Source organism: Bacillus rossius, chromosome 5, assembly GCF_032445375.1.
Source record: "Bacillus rossius redtenbacheri isolate Brsri chromosome 5, Brsri_v3, whole genome shotgun sequence".
Classification (NCBI taxonomy): domain Eukaryota; kingdom Metazoa; phylum Arthropoda; class Insecta; order Phasmatodea; family Bacillidae; genus Bacillus; species Bacillus rossius.
The window spans coordinates 64,692,232-64,701,226 of record NC_086333.1 but is presented as its reverse complement, the minus strand read 5'-3'; the positions used below and the strand labels follow the sequence as shown (position 1 = coordinate 64,701,226).

The 8,995-nt window shown below is 36.9% G+C and overlaps 1 protein-coding gene across 1 annotated transcript in view; it reads left to right on the top strand.

The window, feature by feature from the left end:
* Window positions 1-5,532: 5,532 nt before the first annotated feature.
* The window catches only part of LOC134531903 (juvenile hormone esterase-like), a 66,122-nt gene continuing 62,659 nt past the window's right edge, over window positions 5,533-8,995 (top strand). The window contains exon 1 of the mRNA XM_063367934.1: window positions 5,533-5,624. The gene's annotated coding sequence lies outside the window, so the exon portion shown is untranslated. The remainder of the gene's footprint in view (window positions 5,625-8,995) is intronic.

The window sequence follows — 8,995 nt, the reverse complement described above, 5'->3', positions numbered from 1 at the left end:
GAATTTTTTAATTTTCATATTTGGGCGATATTTGTTAAAAAAAATTAAAATTGCGAAAATACTTTTATTCTGTGCTCTTTAACTTCCTCTTTTCATTAAACCCGGCGGAGATAAGAAATTCCAAATACTTTAGGATATATCGAATTTTTTAATTTTCATCATGTGCACTCATGCGGCGTTAACATTTGTTGCTTATTTACGAGTATGATTTTAAAAAAAATAATATTTTTCACGACGTTGGTGAACGAATACGTAATTTTCTACGAATGGCAAAGGAATTGTACCCACCTCTAACTTAGGTGAGTTTTTAACGTTTCAAATTTTAATGTTTTATTTGTTGCGCAAGTAATAAGTAAAAAGAAAATTACGTGAGTTCCTACTGTTCATCCTTTGTCCCGGTTTGTTAGGTCAGGTCAGCTACATTATAAATACTTTAAAACTAAACAACCATTAACATTAATTTTTATTATTTTTAATGTCCGTTTATTTTGAAGTATTTATAATGTAACTAACCTTACCTAATGAAAAATTTCTGTTATTTTGCATTCACGCACACACGGCAAAATATAAAATATCATCGGTCGAATGATTACATAGGTCTTGTATTGCAAAATAAGAACGGCGATATCTCCAAAAGTAATTGTAATTTCTTATATCCGCAGGCTGTAATGAAAAGAGGACGTAAAAGAGCATATAATAAAAGTTATTTCAGATTAAAAATTTTTTTTTGACGATAATCCGTACACTACATATTTACCAAATATTATATTGATATTAATTTTAAATTTATCTTACCAGTACTAATTAATGGATTTTATAACTTTTTAAATAATACTAACCACTGTTACAACGTAACAGGTGATATTTTGGAGAACGTTGAATATAAAAAGGTGGCTGAAAGTATGTTTCGGAGATAAAAGATTTTGAAAGAACGAACATTTACATTTTTATTTATATAGATTCATATTATGGAACGTAAATGAAGTTTACAATAGTTCCGAGAAAAGCTCTATCAGAAACTTCTTAAAAAAAAAAAAATGGAGTGTGATGTATTGGGGTACAACTAAGAAAAATCTACTGGCTGATCGATCATGGTAATGCTTCATATTTAAATTTACTGTTAACTGCATATCATTGCATTTAATTACGTGTGACAGTCAAGAGTTCTATGTAGACACAGCATAAATTTGGCGACGTTAATAAACATTTAATGGAAGGTGTGAGCGTATAAATTGTTTGGTATATTTGCCATTAAAAAATATGGCACAGTAATTGGAATAATGCATAGTAATTCATATTCTACGTAACATTTACTCTGATTTTCACTTTTTATAAACAAATTTAGGAAATATACCACGGACTCATGGTATAATTTCTATTGTATTTGTTAATAAATTTCATACTTGGTTAGAAGCTTTACAAAAAAATCTTTATTTAAGTGTGTTGCTGCCAATAAAGCTGTTATGAAGGTAAATTAATTAATATTATGTGCAAAGTAATATTGTTTGTTAAATAAAGATAATGATGTGTCTGTATTTTTAAAGGTTTTAAAACATTTATTTTAATATGCGAGGAGTATTAATATGACTTAAAACCATAGGGGTTTAAAAAGTCAAATAATGCATTCAAATTAAAAGACTTTAAAGTTTTTCATTCAGCACTGTAATGCATTATTTTAATGGTAAAAAAGTAAATATTGCAAAAAAAAAAAAAGAAGAAGCAGTGAGATTGCTCTTTCTAGTAATTTACTTTGGCACTGTCACAGGATTTAAAACATGTTGAGTTATACGTCCAACAATTTTTGATTAAGAAAGCTAAAATAGTGTTTCATCCAGTACACCATCTCAAACTTTGTCGACAAATACAGTTAGAGACAAAACATTTTACACTGTAACAGAGCCTTAATCATATAGTAAGGAATTTTCAGGTGACGATATTCTGTGACGAAGTTTAACATTGACGTCGCCATATTGTCACGCTCAAAAAATTGTGGTAATTTTGCTTGATCAAGTCTGATGATGGTTTGTAAGTATGAATTAGCATATCCGTCGTTAAACACAGTCATTCAGAACTGTTTCCACAACGCAAACACTACGTATCAGCCAATGTTTTGGACGTCTAACCAACATGGCTCAGTCGACAAGCATGCAATCATGCAGATGTGGCCATAACACTACAGTAAAATATTTTAGCAATCAAGAGTCCAAAAAAATTAAGTCATTGTAAAATGAACCACTTTTATTTACGACGTGCGTTTTTGACATGAGAAAGTTATTCAGAGGTCCATTCACCAGTGTTCCAAAGTTAGCCGCAACTCAACACCATATCGAAACATCCAGTATCTTTATGTAAGATCAGAGCTATCGTACAAAGAAAGTAGTCGGGGGGGAGGGGGGGGGGGGTTAATGACATCAAAAGTAATATATTGGCCTGGGAATATTAACAAATTCGTAGTCACTAAATATTTTTGATAAAAATATATGCTTAAACACACGAATTTCAGTATGTAAACAATGTAATTTTTTTTGAAAGTGAAACAGAAATATTCACGTACAATTACAGATATCACACGAAAAAAAAAAAAAAAAAAAAACAGTTATCACCACAAAATAGCGTTCGCAGTAATACTTATTCTTACCCGGGTATTTATGATTTGTGTTTTCCCAGTAACTGTACATGCCATGTGCTGTACACATTAACAATACATATCCTGCAGTATTACAAAATGATTTCTTAGCAATTGATTTCCAAAGTGATCTTTTGAGTAAGTGCGGGAAGTTTTGGACGTGAAAACGTCTAATAAATCGATGAACGACGGCTGCACGCACGAAAAAGTGTCCCGTAACGCACATTGTCCCGCTACGTTGTGTCCCGTTACGCTCATTGTACGCTTGCGCCGCATCTATCTCTCTTCCACTCGATTGGAACAACCATCGATTTGACTTTTTCGAGGCACATTAAACATGATACAATCCCATTCGTTTCCTACTTTTCCTATCATCGTCCTATCCCTACAGAATAACACAGATTGGAAGAAGTTAAAATAGCAAACATGTATAAAAGTTATAGTTAAAATAACATCTTCGTTAAAGTAATAGACATATTTGAATTAATGAGTGCAAATTAAAGTAAATTTATCAATTAAATTGTAGATTTAATTTCACTACTTCTTTGTATCCATACAAAATAGTGATAATTCAATAAAAATGATTCAATTTTTTCATAAAAGTATGCAATCATTTCATCAATGTTTTCTTATGACGTTGTCACGTTAAACTATCGTCCGCAAACCTACTTTACAGACAACCAATTTTTTTTCTTTGCGTAAACATGAATAAAATCTGCAAAAAAAAAATTGTGTTTGGAAGGGGCTGTCTCCTCCCCACATCCTTTCCTTGCCCTCTGGAGCAGCGCTTGACTATTCCGCTCCTGCGAGGTTATTTATTCCGTGCCTTTTATGCAACCGCCAGGCTCGGACCCGCGCGTGTCAATTCCCCGTCTCTCTCTCTTTCTCTCTCTCTCTACCTCCCCCCACTCTACGTACGAGCCACCGGCCTTCGTCGCACGTGGTGAGGTCGCATGGAGCCGGGACGTCAGAAAGATACGGTGGAGGGGGGAGGGGAGGCCTCGGGATGCCCCATGCCCCAACGCCACAGGCGCCCGCGCGCGAAACACGACGTTCACAAGTCCCGAGTCAGTCGTTAACAATGAATCCGCGTTCGTGCATCTTCACAACATTCTTGACGTGCAAACATCTAAGCCCTCGGTGTGCGGTGGGAGTAACTTCGGGGAACGGCCAAAATGGGCAATGCTTTTTATAAAATTCATTGTCGAAAATCAGGTCCAAAACGGGGGTTAAGTTTTTTTTTTGCCGTGATAACGTCTTATAAATCGATGAACGCCGGCTGCACGCACGAAAAAGCATGACCTGAGCCGAGCATGCAAGAACCGGCCAACCACCGTGCGAGAAAATCTTATGTAATATCAAACAGGTTAAGGCGAGTTATTTAACTAATTGTTCGTGATTATATTTAAACAAATTATTTAAATTAAATTTTGCAAAAACTGTAAATAATATTTGAAAATGAAAAAAAAAGTATGCAATTTTTCATCAAATTTTTCTTATGACGTAATCACGTAAAATTATCGTCCGTAAACCTACTTAGCAGACAACAGTTTTTTTCAAGTCTTTTACGTTTTTATAAAATTATTCGATAGTCGACGTAGTTGTTCCGGCTACGAATTCTAGCGGCGGGTGCGGAAACTAAGTTTAATTCGCGTCCAGAATTGTTCTTAAAAACACAATTTGTGTATATTCATCACGATCGGCCACATTTTAAATTTCGTGTCTTGAGTTTCGTATTATAAGTGTATCTGCAACATGACAACACATGAATTTGCTTGTTACCGAGATTTGATGTCACGAATCTCTGGCGAGAACTGAAAGACTCGCCTGCGTGTTTTTTTTTAAATTGTTGTTAAAGGAATTTTAAGTTAGATTAGGTGTGATATTAAAAATAAAACTCTCATAAACATTCGTTCTTTTTTTTATTTTTGAAGCGAAACTTATTTACAGCTGGTAGAGTGAGTCGAAGCAATAACGTCTTTAGGTTGAAAAAAAAAAACCTTAACGGAAACTAAGTTAAACGTTCAGAGCGATGTTTGTTACAATAATTGTAAGTCTCCATTGTTAATTTTAATTTTTTTAATTTTATTATCTATCAAATTTCAAGCTGAAAACACAGATGGCAGCATCACAATGGCCTGTTTGTATCATAGTATCTTGCAAATTTGCGCACTTGTGTACTTTCACATTTGCACACATTATAATACACTCCCATATATGTTCACTCTCCTGTACGCTTGTATATTTTCACACTTGTTCAAGTTTTTTCAAATATTTATATTTATATCCTACACAATTTTCTCTACCTATATCTGTGACGTTTCACTTACAGCGCGTATATACCTGAGGAATCAGGTCTAGGCAACAGTATCTAAACTTAAAAGTTGGTTAGGGCAAATCAGTTACGTAATTTATTCTTAAAATCGGCGTTATTGAAATTCTAAAAAAAAAAAAAAAAGTTTTTTTTTTCTTTCTGCTACGGTATGTTTTCACCGGTGTAGGTGATCGTAACTTAAGTATAATGTTGGTTATTTCAGGTTAGCGACATAAAAAAAAAACACCACGAAATCGTACACACGCGCGATTTTTTTTTTTTACGTTCCGATTGCGAAATCGCACGAGCGAGTGGGTGAACTTCGGACGTGTCCGTAGCCGCTCGGGCGTCTGACTCCACGTCAGTGAACCCCGAGCTGCCGTGGCGGGGCGCGACCGCGGGTGAAATAAGGGCGAAGTTTCCTTGGTCGGCGAAGGATGGTTCGTCGAGGGGAAGAGGGAGGTCGACGCAGGGTCGGCGTGCCGAAGGGGATCCGAGGGGGGTGGGGAGGGGGAAGGAAGAAGGGGGGGGGGGAATTCGCGAAGGAGGTATATATAAAACCTGCGCGGGCCAGCACGGACGCAAGTGCACCCCGCTGACACAGCTCAAAGACACCGCGCGACGAACACTGACGTCGGAAGATCGCAGCACCGCCGACGGTCACCGAAGGAAGCCGCCGTTCAAGTGAGTTCACCGTCGACGTGACAACAACCCGTCACGGGCATGCCGTCGACACGTCTTCACTCGTTTCACCAGGGGTGCCCACAAAGGGGGGTAACGACGCAGACTGCGTCATTAAAATTTCAGGGGGGGGGGAAGAAATGTATATATTATTTACATAATTATAGCTTCTAATGTGCAAATACGTTTCTGGTGCTTTGATAATTGAAAGGGATCTTGTAAATAAAATTGGCAACCCCGCACTTTCCTCAACAAAAGCAGTTATCTGCCGTTTCAGGATGGAAATATTACCTGATATGACCAAAATTATTATTAGAAAATCATTTTAAAATAATGCAAAATGTGATAAAATATAATACTAAAAAAGTATAATATTATAAAATAATTGAGTAAATCATTGAGAAAATGGCTTAAAAAATTTCGGGGGGGGGGGGACGGACGCATCATTAGATTAGGGGGGGTGAGTCAGTGTTTGGGGGGGGGGGGGAGCACCTCTGGTTTCACACACATCTTCTGCCCACTAAGATATGGAAAAAAAGTCTGCACACAAGTTTGCTGGATCATCTGGTGTTAATGCCTATTATATTTACTGGACGGAATTTTTATTACATCATTATCATTACGCAATGCCACGGACTTGTTAAGTTATATTGGCGATGACGTAACAGCTATGTTACGTAATTTTACTGTTAACATCTTCAGCTACGCCAAACACAAATATTCTTCATTAACATCTTCAGCTACACTAAACACAAATCTTCTTCAAAAAAAAAAACTTATGAAATTATTATGACAGCAAAATCAATTAGATCTTGACTGCAGCATTGAATATTACGTAAGACATATGATATAAGATTGGATGAGCAGGTCCGAATCTCTTGTGGATTAAATTCACTGTTGCTTGGAATTAAGCTCCACGCTTATAAATAACTGAACAAATTTAGGTCACGACTGTTGCCATTATTTGTATAAATATTACAGATGTAGAGCTAGTAGTTATATCAATGATTACTTGATAAAACTTGGGTGTCAAGTAATCACGAACTGTTATTGTGCATTAGTTTTCTTTCTACAATCCTGGCCATGATTGAAGAACTATTAGCAAATCGTTCCTGAGTTAAAATTTAAAAATTCTGTGTCATTGCATTTTTTTTTTGCAAAATTAAAACTCTAACTTAAATTTTCAACGTATGTTTTGATCCAAATTAATGAAAAATTAACGTTCTGGCTGAGGTTATTTGCATTTCGAAAAAGAATAATGGATTCCACGCCTGAAATTTAAATTCCTCTGTATTATTTTACTAGGGCTTCATAGGCTTAGTCAAACAAAGTATTCTATTCTTGTATTTCATGGGAGTAGGGAAAACACGTGCTGTTTTGCATTAGTTTTGCAAAAACGCAATTTAATATCATGATATTGTAATGAAAAAAAAAATTTTCGTCAAGGACAGTGGTTACAACGAGAGAAAGGTTTGATAAAATATATAAAAAAATAGTTTGCATAGTTCGAAATAAATAACCGATTAAAGTAAAGTATTTGACAGTAAAAAATTCTGAGCAATCGAAATGGGTTCGTCAACTCACCTGTTAAATTTGTTGATTTTTTTTTATCTTTGTATAATTAGGGTTATCTCTACCATGAACTTAAATAGCAGCTCACTGTTTCAATAATTTTTTACGGTTTTAGCAAAGCATAAAAGGTTTAACAGATAAGTTTTCCAACAAAACATAGCTTCAACAAAATTATTTGTTCCAATGTTATCAGCATGATAAGAGATAAAAGATAGTAAGCTCGATGGTATCGGAGAGCGACAGCGATAACATTCCGCTCTGCATACTGTGATGAAAGTTGCTACTCACGGTGCGTTATTTGTCTATTTTTGACGACTTGACCAATCGCATTCGACTTGGCCTAGAGACCTTCATGCCCCAGAACTGTTTTCTTTTTGAGGCATCGAGGAAGATTAATTTTAAATGTTCGCAGGCTTTCACGGTCATTGTCCGAAGTAGCTTGGCTTCTGGGTTGTTGTCGCCACGTCCTTGGCGAATAATTCACCAACGTTTCGGTCGACATTGTAGTCGCCATCATCAGGGAGCAAGTTACCTACAACTGCTCCCTGATGATGGTGACTGCAATGTCGACCGAAACGTCGGTGTATTATTCGCCAAGGACGCGTCTACAACCCAGAAGCCAAGCTACTTCAATAATTTTAAAATGTTTATTTTACATACTGCTGGTTACACTGCATGTCACGAGGAACCTCAATAACGGACAAAAAAGATTAACATGCAAACACACAGAGTTCAAGCCAAGATCAGCCAGTGTGATCAGTTAAATGCATAGACAGAACAGAGAATTCCATGTAAGGAAATAGTCGGAAAAAATATCACAACTGTTTTGTCTTGGGAAGTCTCTACTGCATTAGTCAGTGCTGTAGTCGTTGTGGTGTCTATAACATCCGTTCATTCACATCGCTGGGTTTGCCTGTGCAGGGAAATCGGAACTTTTTCATGAGTTTACGGGGGGGGGGGGGGGGGGGGGGGGCGAAACTATGTATCACACTTACCTCAGTCCTAGAGCGGGGGGTCCGGAAAAATTTGGAATTTTAGATGCAGAATTGTGCTATTTAATGAGTTTCCGAACCGAAATATTAAATATACCATTCCAAGAATTTGATGACGTAGTATGTATTAAATATGGATTAAAATATCGTGGGTAGTGGGTGACAAATAACCTAACCCACGTTTGTAACTACTGGTTGAGAAAAATACTACTAGGACCAAACATTTATTCTGGGAAAAGGAAGGGGGCGAAATGCTACTCTCGGGCCCCCCCCCCCCCACATGCATAACAGCACGGGGGCGACTCGCCCCTGCTGCCCCCCCCCCCCCTGTTCCGACGTCCCTGTGCCTGTGCGTCTCTGTGTTGTCGTTGTGTTCCGCATTATCTGTTCAGTATCATAGTTGGTTCCGCCTGTTTGATGCCGGGTTGCCCGAGGTCGTTTCCTGTTTTTATTGACTGTCATGAACGCAACCCTCTCATCGATATCATCTCACTGCGTTCGTCTGTGATGTGATATTTTTCTGACTAGTTCCTTCCATGGAAATTTCTGTGCTGTCTGTGCATTCAACTTTTGACATAGGATGATTTTGGCTAATTTTCTGAGTGTTTGCATATTCTTTATACCCTTCCCCATTTATTAAAATTTCTTTGGACATGGTGTAACCAGCATTGTAGCACGTCCAAAAAAAAATTATTGTCGTCTGGAGATGCACGACATAGTCTGTGTAACATAAAATTATATAAATTGTTTACAGTTATCAAAAGTAGTACTAGTGGTGCCCATTTACCAGCTGATATTTGTAATGAATCA